The sequence below is a fragment of the Lissotriton vulgaris genome, chromosome 7 (assembly GCF_964263255.1).
Source record: "Lissotriton vulgaris chromosome 7, aLisVul1.2, whole genome shotgun sequence".
NCBI classification, from domain to species: Eukaryota; Metazoa; Chordata; class Amphibia; order Caudata; family Salamandridae; genus Lissotriton; species Lissotriton vulgaris.
Window position 1 is genome coordinate 545,359,818 of NC_141695.1, and position 21,598 is coordinate 545,381,415.

The following is a 21,598-nucleotide window of genomic DNA, read 5'->3' on the forward strand; positions in this document are numbered from 1 at the left end:
ACCCGACACGGAAACACTAGAGAGAACAGGCCAAAAAAGAAACATCAGAAGAACATAAACAAAATAGCCCGAACACCTGTTACGTTAAATCTACAACACCTGTAATAAAATACAAATTACATTTGAATCTATCTACACCGAGTCGCACTAAGACATGACAACAGCGCTTACCTTAAAGTTGTTCGTCCACGGGGAAGGAAACCCGACCCGTCACGGCAGGCTACACAGAAACACTAGAGAGAACAGCCCAAAAAAGAAACATTAAAAGAATATAAACCAAAAAGGCTGAACACCTGTAAAAGAAATACTAATTACATTACAATTTAAATCGCGTACCTGAAATTCCTTGGACCAAGGAGACGGAGACAGACAGCCAAAGATCCCATGACAAAATGGCGACCGGAAATCGTTCGCACGCCGCCGCCGTTTAATTCCTGCAAAGAAAGGAATATACATAAACTCAAAAATACCTTTTCCATGTCAAAAAACTCACGGGCATTGAAAAGGGACAGTCATTTGTTACAAAACACAACATGGCTTACCTGCAAGTCGTCATGCCACGAATGAGCCCCTACACAAAAACACAAAAGAGAACAGTCCCAAAAAAGAAATACATTACAATATAAACAAAACAGGCCGAACACATAAAAGAAATTACAATGACATACAAATTTAAATGGCGTACCTGAAATCCATCGTCCCACGAAGACAGACACCGAGCGCAAAATGGCGAGCGGAAACCGCGACCACGCCCAGATCCCGGGACCACGCAGCAACGCGGAAAAAAACCTGCAACAAACGTGATATAAATTAATTCTAAAAAAAACTTTACAAAGTTACAAAAACTCAGTCATTAAAAAGAGACAGCCATTTATTAATTACAACACACACCATCGCTTACCTGCAAGTCGTCACGCCACGAAGGCGACCCAACCCGGAAACAGTATAGAGAACAGGCCCCAAAAATAAATACATTACAATAAAAACATAATAGGCTGAACACATAAAAGAAATTACAGCGACATAAAAATGTAAATTAAAAAACACACCATCGCTTACCTGCAAGTCGTCACGCCACGGAGGAGACCCGACACGGAAACATTAGAGAGAACAAGCGCAAAATATATAAAACAAATAGGCTAAAGACTGTAAAACACATAAAACAAATTACAATTATATAAAAATTAAACGCGTACCTGAAATCCATCGTCCCACGAAGCCAGACACCGAGCGCAAAATGGCGACCGGAAACCGCGACCACGCCCACATCCCGGGACCACGCAGCGACGCCAAAAAAAACCTGCAAAAGAAGTGAGATAAATTAATTCTAAAAAAGCTTTACAAAGTTACAAAAACTCAGTCATTAAAAAGAAAAGAGACAGTCATTTATTAATTACAGCACACACCATCGCTTACCTGCAAGTCGTCACACCACGAACGAGACCCGACACAGAAAAATTAGAGAGAACAGGCCCCAAAAATAAATATACATTACATATAAACCAAAAAGACAGAATACATATAAAACAAATTACAATAATATACAAATTTAAATCGCGTACCTGAAATCCATCGTCCCACGAAGCCAGACACCGAGCGCAAAATGGCGACCGGAAACCGCGACCACGCCCAGATCCCGGGACCACGCAGCGACGCAGAAAAAAACCTGCAAAAGAAGTGAGATAAATTACTTCTAAAAAAAGCTTTACAAAGTTACAAAAAAGTCACAGTCATTAAAAAGAGACAGTCATTTATTAATTACAACACACACCATCGCTTACCTGCAAGTCGTCACACCACGAAGGAGACCCGACACAGAAAAATTAGAGAGAACAGGCCCCAAAAATAAATATACATTACAATATAAACCAAAAAGACAGAATACATATAAAACAAATTACAATAACATACAAATTTAAACCGCGTACCTGAAATCCATCGTCCCACGAAGCCAGACACCTTGTCCAAAATGGCGACCGGAAACCGCGACCACGCCCACATCCCGGGACCACGCAGCGACGCAAAAAAAAACCTGCAAAAGAAGTGAGATAAATTAATTCAAAAAAAAGCTTTACAAAGTTACAAAAACTCAGTCATTAAAAAGAAAAGAGACAGTCATTTATTAATTACAGCACACACCATCGCTTACCTGCAAGTCGTCACACCACGAAGGAGACCCGACACAGAAAAATTAGAGAGAACAGGCCCCAAAAATAAATATACATTACAATATAAACCAAAAAGACAGAATACATATAAAACAAATTACAATAACATACAAATTTAAACCGCGTACCTGAAATCCATCGTCCCACGAAGCCAGACACCGAGCGCAAAATGGCGACCGGAAACCGCGACCACGCCCAGATCCCGGGACCACGCAGCGACGCAAAAAAAAAACCTGCAAAAGAAGTGAGATAAATTAATTCTAAAAAAAGCTTTACAAAGTTACAAAAAGTCACAGTCATTAAAAAGAGACAGTCATTTATTAATTACAACACACACCATCGCTTACCTGCAAGTCGTCACGCCACGAAGGAGAGCCGACACAGAAACATTAGAGAGAACAGACCCCAAAAATAAATATACATTACAATATAAACCAAAAAGACAGAATACATATAAAACAAATTACAATAACATACAAATTTAAACCGCGTACCTGAAATCCATCGTCCCACGAAGCCAGACACCTTGTCCAAAATGGCGACCGGAAACCGCGACCACGCCCACATCCCGGGACCACGCAGCGACGCAAAAAAAAAACCTGCAAAAGAAGTGAGATAAATTAATTCTAAAAAAAGCTTTACAAACTTACAAAAACTCAGTCATTAAAAAGAGACAGTCATTTATTAATTACAACACACACCATCGCTTACCTTACAGCGAGCCAAGGATCCCGACCGGAAATTGTTCCCCCCGCCGGGCCGTCGCAACCTGCAGAGAAAAACAAAAAAAAAACGCGATTAAACATTTCGGATGGGGCATCCAAAAAATACAGTCATTTATATTACAAAAGACTCCATCGCTTACCTGCAAGAAATCCCTTGGAGCACGAAGACGGAGACAGACAGCGAGCCAAGGATCCCGACCGGAAATTGTTCCCCCCGCCGGGCCGTCGCAACCTGCAGCGAAAAACAAAAAAAAAACGCGATTAAACATTTCGGATGGAGCATTCAAAAAATACAGTCATTTATATTACAAAAGACTCCATCGCTTACCTGCAAGAAATCCCTTGGAGCACGAAGACGGAGACAGACAGCAAGCCAAGGATCCCGACTGGAAATTGTTCCCCCCAACGGGCCGTCGCAACCTGCAGAGAAAACAAAAGACACCATCGCTTACCTGCAAGAAATCCCTTGGAGCACGGAGACGGAGACAGACAGCGAGCCAAGGATCCCGACCGGAAATTGTTCCCCCCAACGGGCCGTCGCAACCTGCAGAGAAAAACAAACAAAAAATACGCGATTAAACATTTCGGATGAGGCATTCAAAAAATACAGTCATTTATATTACAAAAGACACCATCGCTTACCTGCAAGAAATCCCTTGGAGCACGGAGACGGAGACAGAAAGCGAGCCAAGGATCCCGACCAGAAATTGTTCCCCCCGCCGGGCCGTCGCAACCTGCAGAGAAAACAAAAGACACCATCGCAAAAGACACCATCGCTTACCTGCAAGAAATCCCTTGGAGCACGGAGACGGAGACAGAAAGCGAGCCAAGGATCCCGACCAGAAATTGTTCCCCCCGCCGGGCCGTCGCAACCTGCAGAGAAAACAAAAGACACCATCGCTTACCTGCAAGAAATCCCTTGGAGCACGGAGACGGAGACAGAAAGCGAGCCAAGGATCCCGACCAGAAATTGTTCCCCCCGCCGGGCCGTCGCACCATCGCTTACCTGCAAGAAATCCCTTGGAGCACGGAGACGGAGACAGACAGCGAGCCAATGATCCCGACCGGAAATTGTTCCCCCCGCCGGGCCGTCGCAACCTGCAGAGAAAAACAAAAAAAAACGCGATTAAACATTTCGGATGGTGCATTCAAAAAATACAGTCATTTATATTACAAAAGACACCATCGCTTACCTGCAATTTGTTCCGCCACAGACAAAGAAACCCGACACGTCAGTAAAGGCAGGTCCCGGCAACCTGCAGAGAAAAACAAAAAAAATACGTCATTAAACATTTCGGCTGGGGCATTCAAAAGAGACACTTATTTAGATTAGAAAAGACATCATCGCTTACCTGCCATTTGTTCCGCCACAAACACTGAAACCCGACACGTCACCAAAGGCAGGTCCCGGCAATGCCGGACCAGACACGGGGGCGTTCCCGGCGTCCCGTGACGTCGGCAAAAGCCAAAGAATGTCGGGAACGCCCCCGTGTCTGGTCCGGCATTGACGGACAGGCCCCTCGTCCAATGGCAAGGCTCCGTTTACGGAGCCAGCCAATCAACGACGAGGGCCGAACCAAAGCACCCTACGGTTCTCAACAGGATTTCGCCTGCGCGGAAAAGCTGCGCAGAGCGCAGCTTCCGCTAGGCGAAACCTAAAAATGGCTGGCATGCAACATGAGGGATGGGGCCTGGGGGCAAGCAACAATTCTAATGGTGAGATGGGAGGGATATGGGGAAGATGGTGTGAGGAGGACACGTAGAGCAAGCAACACCATGACTGTGGGTGGAGTGCTGGAAGGGGACCACAATCACATGTACTCCTATTGAGTGCAACAACTCAAAATAAATAAAGTACCTCTTGAAGGACGTGGCCAGTGGAAGGACACTGGTTGTGGACAGGAACCTGTACTTGTTCCATGCTTCACGGAATGGACTGGCAAAGGAAGAGAAAATTAGATTAGAGGTGTGGGCCAATGAAAAGAAAGGAAATGCAAGTGATCTTGAAGCCAACCAGTGGTAAGCAATGGGCGGAATCTAAGGCATTTTAATGACAGTAGACTCATGGCAAAGTTCCCACCTGCAACAATACTGGCATCTGCATGGGGGAGGGGCATGCTTGATTGCGGCCCCTGGCGCAGAGCTGGGATCCGGACTCTTACACACCTGATCTCCAACAACTAACTCCAGTCCTTTGAAATGCTACAGGACGAATTTGGGCAGTTGCATACTCAAAAATGGTGCTAGACACAACTATGTCATTGCCTGCTAATCACACTGGGTCCTTATCCCTGGACTATCCCCTGTACCCTCTCACCTTAACACTTGTGGTCAATGTAAAGGCATGATGTCCGGATTCTGCAATCTCCTGATTCGCCACCTCTTCTCCCAGTTACAATTGGCTAGCCTCAGGATGACCTAGCAGACTTGCCTGCATGTGGAGTATGATGATGAGGATTGGGCAGAACTGTTGGAGGCCCTAGAATGGGAAGTCCGAGAGGCACAGATGAAGCTCAGTCTTTTTGAGTTCATTCAGGGCTGGCACTGGACCCTGGCACGGCTTCAGGTTGCATCTTCGCTCTGCCTGCTGACTATACAATCTCCCACCCTGTGATATTGTTCACATCTTAATGGATTGTTCTACCATTCACCTCTTCTGGACATCGGTAGGGTCTATGCTCTTGGAATCTATGGATTTTTCCAGACCCCCTAATTCTCCTCCATGACTTTTTCGACTTTTCTGAGCTGACCCGTCATGCCCGCTGCATGCTCATCACTGCCCTTACAGAGGCCAAGATCTGGATTCTGCGACATTGGTGCTCTCCCCAACTCCATCGCATGAGGAATGCCTCACGGAGATGTACAAGACAACGTCCTATGAAAAGGTGATTTACAATTTAATGGACAAAGCCGATATTGTCCTTCTCACTTGGTCCCCTTTTCTGCAGGATGCCCCCACCCCATTCCTCAACACCATCATTGCACCCCATTCCCCCACCCCCGAATTACTATACTTGGGTTTCGCTTGACTGGCCCACATCCCGCCCTCTCTTCCATGCTTTGTAGTTCTATCTTCCCTCCCTTCTTTTCTTCTGATGTTCTTTCCTTAGTCTCTTTTCTTTCCTCTTACTATTGCTTATTTTCTCACCCCACTCCTCCTTTTTTCTCTTTCTTATATATTAGTATTGTTTGGTATTGATGTATGTGTTGCAATCAACATTTGAATATTTTATTATGCCAGTATTTTGTACTTTGGCCTCCCAGACAACTTTATCCCAGATGACTTGATCCAGCGGTTACATGTTATGTGAAACATGGCAATCAGTCTACTGTATAAAATTCCTTGACGTGCTTCTCTGTCAGTATTTAGGGACAAATTACATTGGCTGCCAGTTCGCCAACACATAATGGATAAGATACTGTCAGGGGCGGCTACTTTGTAATGACGGCGGAGTTTTGTCCCACTTAGTGGAGAATGAAAAAGAAAAATATAATAAAACAATTTTATTATAGTTTTGTTTTTCACTGGCTGCTGAGTCTGGGACGGGGCAATGCAATTCATTATTGACAGGGCAGGGACAAGGAGGAGAAGTAGTGGGCACTTGTAAATGCGCATGTCTGTTCTCCAGCCAAATAGGCATGCGCATTTAGGTTTCACTGCCGGGTTGGAGCATGCTGGGAGCAGGGACTTCCTGTGCCAGAGCGAGCGTCAATCCAGCTTGATCAGGCCAATCCCCACGCTGCTCTCATAGCAGCATCTGGATTGGATGGTGAATCCGTGTTGGGCATGCTGGGAGCAGGAAAAACAGAAGAGCATCGAGGTGCGAGGTGGCCGGCTGGTCAGCATAAGGTACTTTAAAAAAATATATATTAATCACTTTTTTTTTTTTTTTATTTAAATTTAAATGTAATTTATTTTATTGAGTTTCAAAATAGTACAATTACAGTACTTATAAAGGAGAAGAATTGAAAACAATCATGGAGATTGAAAAAACAAGAAAACAGTGCATTTGCCAAACAAGCCGCATCATCCAAATTAAAGAAATTAGCAGAGGACAGTGACATTTCCCAAATCTCATAGACAAAAAAAAAACAACAAAAAAAAACATGGTCATTTACAAGTAGATGTACCTCCAGCCACACGAATGTCACGACAATAGTCGCGACCCTCCCATAAAGCATACCACATACCAGAATGTGTCACAATAATCGTTGAATGTGCCCTTATACTCATTATACCCCTAAGGTAAGCCGACTCCAGTGCCAGAGTTATCTGCCGCATCTGTGTCGTTCGACTGACCTCGGACCCAGTCTATGAATGGCCCCCAGATGTCTTTAGGCCTAGAGGCTGGCGGCATCAACTCCCAAAATATAGCTAGCTGTGTTTTTCCCATATGTAACCTCCCTTATCCAGTTTTTAATGGTCGGTTTCCTCTTGCTTCGCAATAGCAGAGCTATTTGTCTTTTGGCAAAAAGAAGCAGCAGGGCATGTAGTTTACGTTTTTTAACATGCGTATCTTTAACGTATTCCAACAAACCTAATAGAGGGGAAGGACTCAATGCAGCTTCCAAGATCTGATTTATAGCCTCGAATATCCCAATCCAATAATCAATGATGACCGGGCTATCCCATGCCATGTGCAAAAAGGAGGCTGCAGCTGCCCCGTATCTCCAACAGCAGTCATCCTCCCTTATCCCCATCTTATGTAAACCCACAGGTGTTCTATAGTAGCAATGCAAAAACTTGAAATGAATAAGTCTGAGCTTATAATTGGGCGATAACTCGGTCATCTGAGCACAGCAATACGCCCATTGGTCATCTGAAAGGGGGAGTGCAATATCGGCCACCCATTTCTGACGAGCATGAGAGGTAACCACTGGGGCATCCTGCTGCATGGACGTGTACAGCCTGGTGATGAGCTTGCGTGAGGATGGAGAACAGAGAAGGTTTTCCAGAGCTTTCAATGGGGTGGGCTGAGAGGGGAATTCACTGTGCAGTGTCATACAAGCTGCCTTAAGTTTGTGATACAAGAAAGTCTCGCTAAATGGTACTGTTTGCCCTTCTGCTGCAACTGGAGGGCCTCTAAACGACCCCTCTGGGTATAGGTCTGCAAATGTGCACAGGGACAGCTGTTTCGTTACCTTGCTACCTAACTCGCCTTGAAGATTGGGCAACATGGGATTTTGTGCAAGGGGGATAGAGGGGCATATAGAACCTTTGCACCCGCCCTTCTTCGCAGTCTGTCCCAGGCCCACCTCGAGGTCTCCGTTGTGTCAATGCCCTCCTTAGACCTCCTAAAGGGATGATAAACCGCCACATTGAGAGGAATAGGCGCCACGGCATCCGCTTCAACTGCCACGTGAGGTTGGAAAGGCGTTGGATGCACCCAATAATGCAGGAATTGTGCCTGCGCACATAATGCATACAATCTCATATCCGGTGCACCCAGCCCGCCCTGTGCAGTTCGGAGCGATAAAATGTCCCACGACACCCTCGCCTGCCCATTTGCCCAAACCAGAGAGATCAGTAAAGATTGTAGTGGTTTAAAGAACTGACCAGTGAGAATAAGTGGTAAGTTTGCAAAAAAGATATAAAAGTTTTGGCAAAATTATAATTTTTACCAATGCAATTTTACGGGCAAGTGATAAATGGAGTTTGGTCCATAATGCCACTTTACCCTCTAGCCAGTCTATGGTCGTGCCATAGTTCAAATACCACATATCCTGAGTGTTCTTGCAAATCCAGACTCCCAAGTATTTCACCTGTTCCTGTTCCCACTTTAATGGAAATTCAGAGTCCACTACCTTGGTGTTATCGTTTAAGAGAAAAATCACAGACTTTATTCAATTTATGGACACTCCGGAGAGTCCACCAAACCTAATAAACTCACGCAGCACTATATCAAGGTTCTGCTCAGGGTTGATAATATACAATGTTATGTCGTCCACATATAGTGAAATCAACAGGCTGCGTGCACTAAAGCCTATACCCTTATCGGTGTGGTGTTGTCTAATGCGCGCAGCTAAGGGTTCCATGGCGATAGCGAACAGCAAGGGCGAGAGCGGACACCACTGCCTCGTACCCCGAGTTATCGGGAAAGGATCGGACACCATGTTATATACAGCACCACTTGCCAGAGTGCGGGTAAATAACAGTTTAATCCATTGAAGCAACAAAAGGGCCAAACCCCATGCGTTCCAGAATCCTAAATAGGTACGGCCCTTCAAGCGAATCGAAGGCCTTTGTCGCATCCAAGAACACCGCAGCAGCTTGAACATCAGGATGTAAGTAGTGCAGGGCAGAGAAGACCGTTCTAAGGTTATGTGAGGTTGATCTCCCGGGGATAAACCCCGATTGGTCGGGTAGGGCAATAATTGGTAACAGAGGCTTTAGCCTGTTCGCTATCAGTTTCGCCAGAATCTTTACATCAACATTTATGAGTGACAGAGGCCTATAAGAGTCTAGGCTTGTGTCCGGCTTCCCTGGCTTTAGCAAGGTGACAATAATTGCTTCGCGCATGGAGGGCAGAAGCATACCAGTGTCATGCGCTTCCCCGTAGACCGCTAGGAGTCTAGGAGCCAGTATCTCTACATACGCTTTATAGAAAGCAGTCGTCAGGACCCGGAGCTTTATCAAGGGGCAGGCTATTGATGACATCTGTGACATCCTCGACAGTGAAGGTTATGTGCATGTATTCTCTGTGACGATCATTGACCAAGACCAAGGAGTCTAAGAACTCCTGCAGACCTTCCGGACAGTAGGTTTGTGTAGAAGTGTAAAGATGGGCATAAGAGGAAGAGAACGCCCCCAACACAGAGAGGGGTCCTCTGATCGTGTGTCCCCCTGTATCAACCAGTTCAGGGACATATACGCCATGGTGCGAGGGGTCGAAGTATGTTAGTCAGGGTGCGCCCAGGCCTGTCACCCTCACCGTATCGACGTGCCTGTGTATATTTCCCCAAGAATTTCACTTCCCTTAGAGCCTCTTCCTCATGATCTAGTAGTTTGACCTTAAGTTCAGCCAGGATTTCAAGATTGTCATCCATGGTAATGCTCCTTTCTAAGTGCTTAAGTTGTGTCTCTAAGGTGGATAGAGTATTCCTTATGGCCTTGAGCACTCCTGCCTGTCTGGATATACATTGTCCACTTATTACCACCTTAAAAGCTTCCCATAGCGAAGCCTCAGAAGTTACAGAACCCATGTAGTTCTTGAAATAGTCTTCTATATCTGAGGGATTCTCCTCTTTAAACGCCTCGTCTGAGAGCGTGTGCCTAGGAAGCCTCCAGGAGACTAGACCCCGAACGGTACCGGGGAGTGATTGTGTCAACAAACCGGGTGAATGGTCAGAAATGGTCCTTGGCATATGTTTAGCGTCAGTCACCCAGCTAGCCATGTCTCTAGATACTAACGTGGGCCTATGCAGATTAGATATTTATCCTGAAATTCAGGAGCGATATATCTCCGAGATGACATAACCTTTACCAACGTCCATCGTTACAAGAAATTAAGAGCTGCAAAACACTTTGTGAAGAATGAGGACAAGTTGCCATATATTAATGATAAACCCAGTCTGAACTTAAACTATCAGTCATTGTCACTTAGCTGTAGAGAGGCGGCTGTGTCAGGTCTAGTGCATGATTTGCCGCGCCTTCCTCCAACATGTTTGGCAAATTTCAGGGCAGACTTGGCGTCCGTGAAAAAATGCGCCGAACCATCATGCGAAACCTTAAGTTTGGCGGGGTAGAGTAGAGAATAGGGGATCTGCCCCTGGAGTAGGATCCTCTTGGCCGGTAGAAATTCGCGCCTAGCCGCTTGGACCGCAGGGGTGAAGTCCGGGTAGAATGCAATCTGGTTACCCTGATGCGCTGTTGTCCCCATAACGCGTGCTTGACGCAGAATCGCATCCCGGTCTTGATAATTCAGTAGCCTGGCCAAAATGGGCCGTGGAGAGGCTCCAACTGGTGGCTTCGCACCTAGGGTGCGGTGGGCCCTTTCCACCCCGAACACCGGCGATAGGTGAGCAGCAAAGAGATCTCGCAAAAAGTCTGTAACAAAGGACTCCATTTTGGTAATTGCTGTAATCTCTGGAATTCCCGTAATGCGCAGGTTATTCCGGCGCGATCTGGCCTCTAAATCCTCATTCTTGGCCCTGATCACTGATTGAAGACGGTCCATTTGCGATAATTGGTCCTTGGTCTCCACTTGGAAGTCGTGAAGGTCTGACTGCTTATTCTCTATGATATCTAGCCTGTGTTCGTGGACTCCAACTTAGGTTTTTCACCGACTCCATCTGTGATGTTAGATTATCCAACTTGGCATCAATAGTGCGCAGACTTGAGCGCATCTCCAGCATAAGGGAGCGAATGTCCTCACCCTGGTCGCCTTGTTGACTCCCGGTTGCACCACCCGCTGACTGTTCAAAGTCAGAATCCACATGTCTGGTAGAACGGCGTTGCTCGAAGTTCAATTTAGGTTGTTTGGCGTTTGACTTACCCATGACCAGGAGAGCTCCGCGGCACCTGCAGATACCTAAAGGGACTCAACAGGCCCGCACCCCAACAGACCAGCAGGAGCGGACTACTGTCTCTGCCCTGATGTCAGTGTCGCACCTATGTACTGATGAGTCACTGGTCAATGCTGCAACCGGCGTCTCAATGGGCTCCACTGGAGTAAAGATGGCAGCAGTTCAGGGTAAGTGCGAACCAACCTCTAAGTCTGAATAATGTTGACTGGCTCTCCGTTGCAGTAGCAGTGTCATGTAGGGAAGGGCAGGTTGCCACGCAGTTGCCTGAAGTAAATCACCAAGGCCCGACCAGTCCCTCGAGGGAAAGTGCACAGCCCAGACCACAGTACTTGGTGGCCAGAGCAGTCAGAGCGCAGGTCAACAGCTATTCCCAAAGGTCCAGCAAAGCAGCCGGCGGTCAGCAATACACGCCGTGCGCAGGTAAATGCCCCCCGGCAAGGTGCTGAGCGATCCACAGCTCCCTCTTCGGTGCCGACCCGTATCCCACAAAATGGCGCCCAGCGGAGCCAAATGGCGTCTTACTCTGTCCAAGGCGGCCAAGGGACTACACAGGATCAGCTCCAGGCGTCGATTTGCGAAGCCGCCCACAATCCACCACTGCCCCGAGTCCTCTGTAGGCACTATTGCCGCACCTCCTTCAAAGACGCGGAGCAGCCTCCTCACCTTCAATATCTGACCTAAAGGACACAGCCGCCCGGTCAGCTGTGCCTAGAGAGCCCAGCCGCAACAAATCCAACAGACCATCCAGCGCGGCGGCGCGGCGCTGACTCCTCACTGAGGCCGCCGTGGAGGCAGATCGTCGGTTCTCCAATCGTCCCCTCTGGACCTCACCGCACAAGGACGCCTTCCTTGTAGACCCGCTGCAGATCCCCGGGTTCAATTAAAGGGGCTCGTCGCCCACAGGCTCTGCAGCCGACCGCGGACGCCGGGCCGCCGATCCCCAGGCCAGACTGCTCTCCAGACAGGCCGCGGAAATGGCTGAGAGGTCGCCCAGAGATCGCCGCTATGCCAATTATCACAGGTCAGTGTGAATTACACCGTTTCGCCCCAAAAGATGATCGGATTATTTCAGGATTATATCTCGGCCGGCGGAGCTCGCTCACCGAGCGGCCATTCCACAGCCTAGCAAGCCACGCCCCATATTATTCCCTTGCTGGAGTGCAGAGCGTGTGAAAAGAAAGGTTTCAGGATGCCATTCTTTGGAACACGTAATAAAATGTGAATACATTACATGACCGGTACATATTCCACAGTTGGAGAAACAAAAATGAAGCACATTTTTTGTAATTCTGAAGTGTGATGGAAGGAAAGATTTGAATAGGATTAAAACATATTAAGATACTTTACTTGGTGATGCACAACTTATAAATATTCCCTGAAACCCAATTTCTACACATTATCACTTTTGTACAATTTAGTTTCATCAGTAAAACTTTGTCTGTGCAAGTTAAGTGGCCAATTCAATGGAAAATGTATTATTTGTATATGACAGTACGCTGACCCACGATGCTTTAGTTACATTAAAAAAATTGCTTGCCTCATGCCCATAAAAGCTAGGTGGGTCATGAAAGTTTGTCGCTCTAAAAAGTGGGTGTCATTCTAAAACATTTGGGAAGCACTGCAGTAGTAGATTGGGAGAACCCCCAACCAATGCATTCTAACTGTTTTCGGATTTGTGGTGCCGCTGTGTAGCGTGTAATATTCATACATCCTAATACGCCCTTCAAAGACTTAAAAGAAAGTTGTTTATGCCTTCTTCTATGCTTTCCCTACATCAACATTAATAGACGTTATTGGTTGTCTTTTAGTTTCTGGGGAATTTGAGTGGGAGGGTTGTAACACATACACGGGGCATGGGAGGAAGTATGGTTTAACACTGTTGTTGCAGCTGAAACACGTTAAATCAGGTTGTTCCCATCTTTACCGACCATCTATTAGGAGAACTTCTGGCAAAGTCACGTATGTAGTCTGGCACTTGTTAGGAAGTTTAACTCCAAGGTATTGTATTGGGCCAGTTGTGTATTTAACTCTCCCTTTCAGTAAATGTGTCGGAAAGTCATGGTTAGCATCGTAGACCCCATACCTAGCCATTTTGAGTAGCTTATTTAGCCAAAAAGCTCTGGAGTCATGTACAGGGTCAAAGACGAGCATAAAGTCAACAAATGTTGGGCGAGGTAGCTGGAATGTGGATGGTGGATGTATGTGATGTAGTGTTCTTTAAAGAGGTGAGTTGTCAACTCTTTTCAAATATGGGAATCTTGTTCCAGATCATGGGTGCACAGATGAAAAAGGCCCGCCGCCTTGCTTTTTTCTTTCTTTTTCACACTTCTAATTTTGCAATCTGTTGGTCCCCCAGCAGCAGGTTTCCGAGAACTGCCAGAGATGGTGAGCTTGTCTGCAAGATAAGCAGGTGTGCTAGTTGTGATGGCTTAGTAAATGATGCAGCTGTTGTTGGAGATGGTGCTAGCCAGCAAGGGGTGCCAATGGAGTTCCATCGGGATGGGGGCGATGTCACCATATTTCTTCAGGCCTTCAATGAAATGTGTTGCAGATTGCAGGATGCCCTTAGGGGATGCCAGTGTGGAGTTTGGGAGACCAAGGAGCTGGCCTTTACCACCATCCCAATGCATGAGTACAACAGTTTGACCAGCTGTTCTGAAGTTGCCTTCTGGAAGAAACAGATTTGCTTTCTTTGGTTTTTTTGGCAATGCATTCCTTGAGGAAAAGGTTGGTGTCCATAGTGAATCCAAGTGATTTGGCATTTGGTCAAAGTTGCTGTTCAAAACCATGAAAGTTCATGTTATTGAACCAGGTTTCTATGTTTTCTTGTTTGTTGTTCTTGGCAAGTGACAGGAATACTGTCCACGAAAAAACCCAACGTTGCACCATCTGCTGCTCTGGGACCTGTTACCTGAGCTTAGATATGTTAAAATAATTGATGTTCTGGTTCTTCCAGAGTATAGCAATATTGTTCTGGATTGAAAATTATGTTTATTCCCCTTAGCAATTATCACTCGTTGGTCAAAAATGTTTTACTCTGAATGCCTTTACTGCTCAGTTATATTTCAAATAATATTTACCTTTACAACTTGAGTCATTACTTTTCAAATACATTTTCTACTCTGTAGTTTTCTTTTTTGCATTTGTTAGAAATAGGGTCTTAAATTGCGTGGTTTGCACCCTGTCCAAGTAGGAACCCTCACTCTAGTTCGGGTAAGTGAGTTACAACCTTAGAATAATCCGTGCTCACCCACTTGGTAGCTTGGCAAGAGCAGTCAAGCTTATCTCCGAAGCAATGTCTAAAGTATTTGTGTACACACATTATACTCGCACCCACCACAAACACCACACACACACCAGGACTCCCCAATTTAGAAACCTAGCCACCATTTTTCTGACTAAAGCCAGACTAAACCACAAAAATCCATCATGCACGAGTCAAGATATGAATTTTCAAGGATTAAATTACATTGTAAGCTCTTAGAAATCAATGGTTGTGCTTGACGAGGACAAAGTACCTTAGATGCGTTAAAAATCAAAGAAGATACATGATGCAGGGAAGGTGAGGCGTTGAAAAAGCAGTTGATGCCTCAGGTCCTTACTGCTATGCAGGTCATTGGCACAGTTCTGCTCAGGGAAAGTCTGTTGCGCAGAGGAGGGGATGTGTTGCTTGTAGCAGAAGTTGCGCCGGTTCCTTACGGTGGTGCAGAGTTGTCGAGCTGTCCAAGTCCGGGGACGATGCGTGGCGCAGGGGAGGTGATGTGTCGTTATCGGGCATTATACTTTGGTTCCTTAATGTGGTGTGGTGTCTATGATGAAATCAGCACTCGGCGATGATGCGTCGATGCAGTGTCAAAAGTCAAGCCGCACGGCGGTGATTCCACAGTGTCGTAGCAGGCACTTGTCTGAGCCAGACATCACGGACTTCGGTGATCCCGTGCTCTAGACTCACGCAGCGCCGCTTCTTAGGAGGCGCTGTGGCAAAAGGTCGGGTCTGCTTTGTAATCCTCGGTTGTTTCGTCGAGCGAGGACTGTGCTTCGGTGCAGGCAGCGGTGGTGTGTCAAGTTTGCGATGACTGGCCAGTTCCGAATGGCGCTTGGAGTTGATGCCATGATTTTTCCTTCTTTCTGCACCAGAACACACTTCCAGGGGCCCAGGAACTGGATTTGACACCACTTGGCAGAGTAGGGCTTTCAGAAAAAGAGCCCAGGTGCTGGTAGATGAAGTATTCTACTACCCCAAGACTTCCAACAGGAGGTTAGGTCAAGTCAAGCCCTTGGAAAACCTTATAAAGCAGGATATAGAAAGCAAAGTCTAGTCCTTTAACTCCCAGAATAGATGCATCAGGCCAGCACAGCAAAGCAAACAGCAAAGTGGCGGCAACAAAGCTCCTCTTCCTGGCAGAATGTCTTCAATCCAGAAGTGTTTTGAGTGTATAGGGTCAGAGGTCCAGATCGCATACCCATTTCAGCCTTTGAAGTAGGCAGACTTCCAAGAAAAGTCTTTGTGGTGCACAAGACCCTGACCTGCCTTGCCCTGGCTCCAGAAACAATACAAGAGGTGGAGACTTCTTTGTGTGAGGACAGGCACAGCAGCCCTATTCAAGTGTCTTTGTCATCTCCTCCCACCATTCGAGCTCAGAAAGGCTCAACAGTCGAGTGATTAGCCACCAGGATATGCAGGGCACCCCTCAACTCCCTTTATGTGATTGTCTAGAGCATGTGTACTCGCAAACATTTTCACATGGGCCACAAAGTATGGTCTATGGTGTGACGGAGGGCTGCATTGATGCCAGCAGGGTGGCGGTCAGATGATACGGAGTTTGTAAGGTGGCTGTAGGGGAAGCAAAGCATATACATGTAATGGCTGAATTGTACAATGTGAAACCAGAAAACCTGTGATCAATTTGGCTTCTTCACTCGACTAACCTGTATGATCATACACTATTGCTCTTTTTTCACTTTACCTCATTTAGCTTCCCTTGTGTTTGATTTGATAAACTATGATGTTGTCCATTTATAATAGCAACCCAGGCTACCTAGAGGCTACACTTGACAAATGACTTGCCTTTTACTTGACTATAGGCATTGTTTTCAGGATCGGTGGAACCATGAATGTTTCTAATTCATTTTTTAAAACTATCATTTAAAAAAGAAAATATCTCTCAATACAATGATATAATCTAATATACTGAGGATAAAAGGTTCTGCATGTTAATGAAATACCGGCTTTTGTATTTTGAAGAGACTTTATCATATTTTTAAACGTTTGCTGTAAGATGTCTTAAAAAAATGAAGGTGTTTCGAAAGTTAAGTTGTGCAGGACGCCTTAGTTACATCCATTCTGAATATTAGTACTGAGTCAAGTAAACAGCAGACTAGTGCTGCTGTTCACCAAAGGGCTGCATAGAACGGTCAGGAGAGTCACAAGCAGCCCCCGGGCTGTACTTTGAGTATCACTGGTCTCGATCATGGGTACTCCCAAATATTTTTTTATGGGCCACAGTGTTTGGTCTGGGATGTGACTAAGGGCCGCATTGATGCTAGCAAAGTGATGTTTGGGGGTTGGCGGTAAAGTGAGAGTAGCGGAAGCAAAGTATATACATCGAGTGTTTGAATGAAACAGTGCGAAACCAAAAGCTTGGGGTTAATTAGTTTTACTTTTTATAATGCTCAACTTGACCCGTTAGGGTATCGGAGCGCTTTGCAGGAATCCGCAGTAGCAAACATCAGACTTGACGGGGGCTGGATACATAAGGGATAATAGGACAAGCAGTTACATTTTACATTTTACGAGAAACTAAGATCCCTGGGTCCAAGGAGGAAGCCCGGAAGTTCCGGGTGGATAGTGATAGGGTACTCCAGGGGGGTGCCTTCTTAGACGGAAGTAGAGCAAGGTCTCTGGAAGAATAGAAGGTAAAAAATTAAGCGAGGAATTTGCCCATTAGAAAGATTTTGGCATCCTTTTTGAAGCGAGCCAGAGAATGGATTCTTCTAATGGCAGGCGGGAATGAGTTACATATTCTCGGTGCGGCCCCAGAGAAGGCCCAATTGTAAGTTTTCTTTTTCCAAAAGCATGCAGGTTGGGGCAAAAGGTTTCTGGTGGATCCACAGTTTCTGGTTCCTTCGGATATCACAAGTTTCTGGGCAAGATATGCAGGGTAGTTTGAGTATAATGCCTTGTGCATGATACATGCCAGTTTGAGTTTGATTCTGGCCTGTAGAGGAAGCCAGTTCAGAGTTTTTAAAAGTGGTGAAATACGGTCGAATTTCCTTAAGCCTTTTAGTAGTCTGGCGGCTGCTTTGAGGCAGGCTTTTAAAGGTGCCAGGGTAGACCAGAGAGGGTAGAGCAGCCATATTCGAGTCTAGAGATGACTAGTGACTGGACTGCCATTTTTAGGTCAGGAGTGTCAAGGAAGGGTTTCAGTTTCCTTAGGTAGCTCAGGTGGAATCTGGCTGATTTGGCCATCGAATTGATGTGGTCCCGCATGCTCAGGTTACAATCCAGAATTATTCCAAGCGGTTTGGCTGAGTCCACGATGGTCGGAGGGCAGTTTAAGGCTGTGATGGCCTTAATCCATACCTGAAGCTCGGGGTTGGTTTTGGGTGGGGAAATTAGTAGAAATTCTTTCTTCTTTGCGTTGAGTTTTAGTTGGTTGGAGGAGAGCCATTGGACAGTCCGTTTCAAGGCTTCATTCAGGGAAAGAATCTCCTCGAGGGAGGAGATTTTGATGTAGGTCTGGGTGTCGTCAGCGTACACATGGTAGGAGATATTTGCGGTGTGCAGTACTTCGGCAAGCGGTTCAAGATAGAGGTTGAACCTTGGGGGACTCCAACCGTGACTGGAGAGGGAGCAGACAGGTTTCCATTAATTAGGAATCTCTAAGACCGGTTATGAAGGAAGGATCTAAACCAATCTAGAACAGAGCTATTCATTCCCATCCTGAGTTTGAGGCGTTCAAGTAATTTGTCATGGTTGACCGTTTTGAAGGCTGAGGATAGATCTAGAAAGATTAGAAGACCGGTTTTGCCTTGATCAAGGGCATAGAGGGCATCATCCACGATGTGGAGAATGGTGGTTTACGTGCTGTGCCCGGGCCTGAAACCGAATAGGAAGTTATCTAGTAGGTGGAAGTTGGTGATGTGTTGGCTCAGCTGTTGCACACACTTCTCCAGAACTTTAGGTAATAGTGGGATGTTAGAAATAGGTCTAAAGTTGTCAGGTGAGGCAGGGTCAAGCGCCGTGTTTTTTTAGGATGTGTAGGACTTGGACGGCTTTCAGAGAGTCGGGTATCGATCTCTGAATTAGGGAGGCATTCATTATTGCAGTCCAGCTAGGGAGGATGAATTGGGTGGCGGCAGCGAGGCAATTAGGGGGGAGTGGGTCATTAAAGTGGTTGTTCGGTTTTAAGGTGGTTAGGATTTTTGAAATGGAGTGTTCGTCATAGATTTCGAAGTTGGTCCAGTGCGCTTGTTTTTTGGGAGATGCCTTTGGAGGCGGCTCGGAGGGAGGAGGCAGATCTGGAAGGGGTTGAGAGTAGGTAACTGATCTCAGCTCAGTATCTAAGGCAGTGATTTTGTCAGAGAAGAACAAGGAGAATTCCTCAGATGATATTAGTGACTTGGGGTTTTCTTTTGCTGTTTTGGCCAGTTTGTTGGATTGGTGTTTGACCAGTTCGAAGAGTTTGCGGGGTCTGTTCTTGGCGTTCCCCAGCTCAGACCGTAAGAATTCTTTTTTTACGTTAAGATTGTTCCTGTTGTAGGCATTTCTGGCCCAGTAGAGAAGTTTTAAATGTGCGGCTGAGGGGCGCTGTCTCCAGATTCTTTCGGACTGCCGGATGGATTTCCTCTAGCTGTTGAGAAATGTTTGTTGTAGTCGCAGAGTAATGATCATTGAGGTCACTGGCCTCTGTGATATGGAGGGGGGGGGGGGTCAGACTTGCAACGAGCTGCCAGTTCCCTGGGATCAAGGTTCCAGGTGTCTTTAACCCAGCGTTTAGGGATAATCTCTTGCGGTGCCCTAGTCTTGTTGATTCAAGGTAATAGGAAGGTGATAGCGTCATGGTCCGACCAGTCACAAGGGTCTATAGTGACAAACTTGACTGTAGATTTCTTCACGATTATCCAGTCTAGAGTGGCGCCTTTCGAGTGTCTCTGGAGTGAGCAGGCTTGGGTTAGGACTTAGTCGGCCAGGAAACTTTTGATGGCGTTGATATGAGGATCCTTGGGGTCGTTCAAGTGCAGGTTGAAGTCACCCAGCAAAATGTCTTTAGAGTTGGAGGAAACCTTGGCTGTGATGATTTCCATAAGGTGGTCGGTTAAGGCGTCATTTATGCCTGGGGGGTGGTAAAAGATGTGCAGATTGCACAGTTGTGTGGTGTTGCTGCATATAGAAAGTGCGAGGTATTCACAGGAGTCTGTGTTATCGGCCAGGAATTCCGTGGTGAGGAGGTTAGACCAGTGAATGCAGACAATGCCACCCCCTTGATTGCTAGATTGCCTGTCCGGCCTTGCAGTGTTGTAGTTGGGAGGGACTAGGAGGTCCAGGCATGGAGAGGAGGATTTGTTTAGCCACGATTCGGTCAGGATTGCTAAGTCAAAGTTTGGCTGAGTATGAGGTCTGCAAGATCGGCGGCATCCTTAACTTCTGACCTGCAATTAATTAGGAGGCCAGGCAGAGGGGGGTCGGAGGGAGTGTCGTGCAAAGGGTTGGACAGGGGTACTGGCGCTAGGTTGCTGGCAACCACACTTCTGTTGCGGAGGGTAGCCGATCTTTTGGCTTTGATTGTGACCGTGCAGCTGGCATGTTCGACATTCACGTGTAGTGGACTGGGGGTTACTGGGGAAGAGATGTGGGAAGGGAGGATGGCTAGAGTTTCCTCTTCAGTAAGGTTTAGCGGACTGGCTTCTCCACTTAACCAAATTGTATGATTCTAGGCAATTGATTAATTTTGCTTTCCCTCCTTTCTATTCATTATCACATATGAGGACCACGAAATACATGGCTTCAGATTGCGTGCTGTACAAAAGCTTCCCCTGTGTTTGATTTAATAAACTATAATGTTGTTCATGTGCAATAGAAAGCCAGGTCGCCCAAGGTTTGCAGGCAACAAATGACTAGCCTCTTAGTTCACTATTGGCGTTGTTGTTGAGGTGTTGGGGGGGGGGGGGGGGGAGAATGAATAGTTCTAAATTCCTGTTTGAAAACTATCACTTAAAAAAAAAAATCAACGCACTGCTTTAATCTGATGCACTGATAAAATCCTTTGTACTAAGGTGAAATGGTTCTGCATGTTAATCAAATACACTTTGTATTTTGAACAGACTTTTGCTTACTTTTACAATTTTGCTGCAAGGTGTCTTTAAACATGAATGTGTTTCTAAAGTTAAGTGGTGTAGGACACCCTAGATACTCGCTTTCTTGATTTTCAGTTAACCTTCAAATAAATGCTTGCCCTTATTTAATATTGTTTGCATCTTAGTGCTGAGTCGAGTAAACAGCAGCACAGTGCTGCTGTTGACCATGGGGCCCCATGCGGCCCCCAGGCCATACTTTGAGTATCACTGGTCTAGAGTGAATGCACAAGAGCCCAACTGTTACATTGGCCCAGAGGCATATCTGGAGTCCGGCAGAGGCACAGAATGGTTAAAGTAAGAAAAGGCCAACTGGCATTTTCATACCTACAACTTAACGCCTTAACCGCAGCAGCAATTCCGCCGCGGTGCGGGCGTTCTAATGATTGGACGGAGGTGCGGGCCGACAGGAGCACGGAAGGGGTTAAAAAAAACAAATTCACTAAAAGATGTGTTTTTAAATTGCGAGTCCGGTTACCCCAAACTCCAATTTTATATCCGCTCCCAATTGAAAGATAATTGTGTAAAATGTTACAAGGCAGCTCCAATGTTAACCTACGGGAGAGATATGGCTTGCTATAGTGGAAAACTAATTTGGTGGGTTTTCACCACCAGGGCATGTAAAACTCACAAGTACATGTCCTACCCTTGAAATACAATGCACTCTGCCCATGGGGCCACCCAGGGCCTACCTTAGAAGTGCCTTACATGTAGTAAAAGGAAGGTTTGGGCCTGGCAGGTAGGGGCACTTGCCAGGTGGCAATGGCAGTTTAAAGCTGCACACAAGCTCTGCACTGGAAAGCCTAGGACATATTTGCAGGGATA

At 46.2% G+C, this 21,598-nt stretch overlaps 1 protein-coding gene across 2 annotated transcripts in view; it reads left to right on the top strand.

Annotated features, from left to right (window-relative positions):
- Positions 1 to 21,598, top strand: part of STX8 (syntaxin 8) — a 1,246,356-nt gene that overhangs the window by 43,155 nt on the left and 1,181,603 nt on the right. The gene's annotated exons all lie outside the window — the stretch shown is intronic.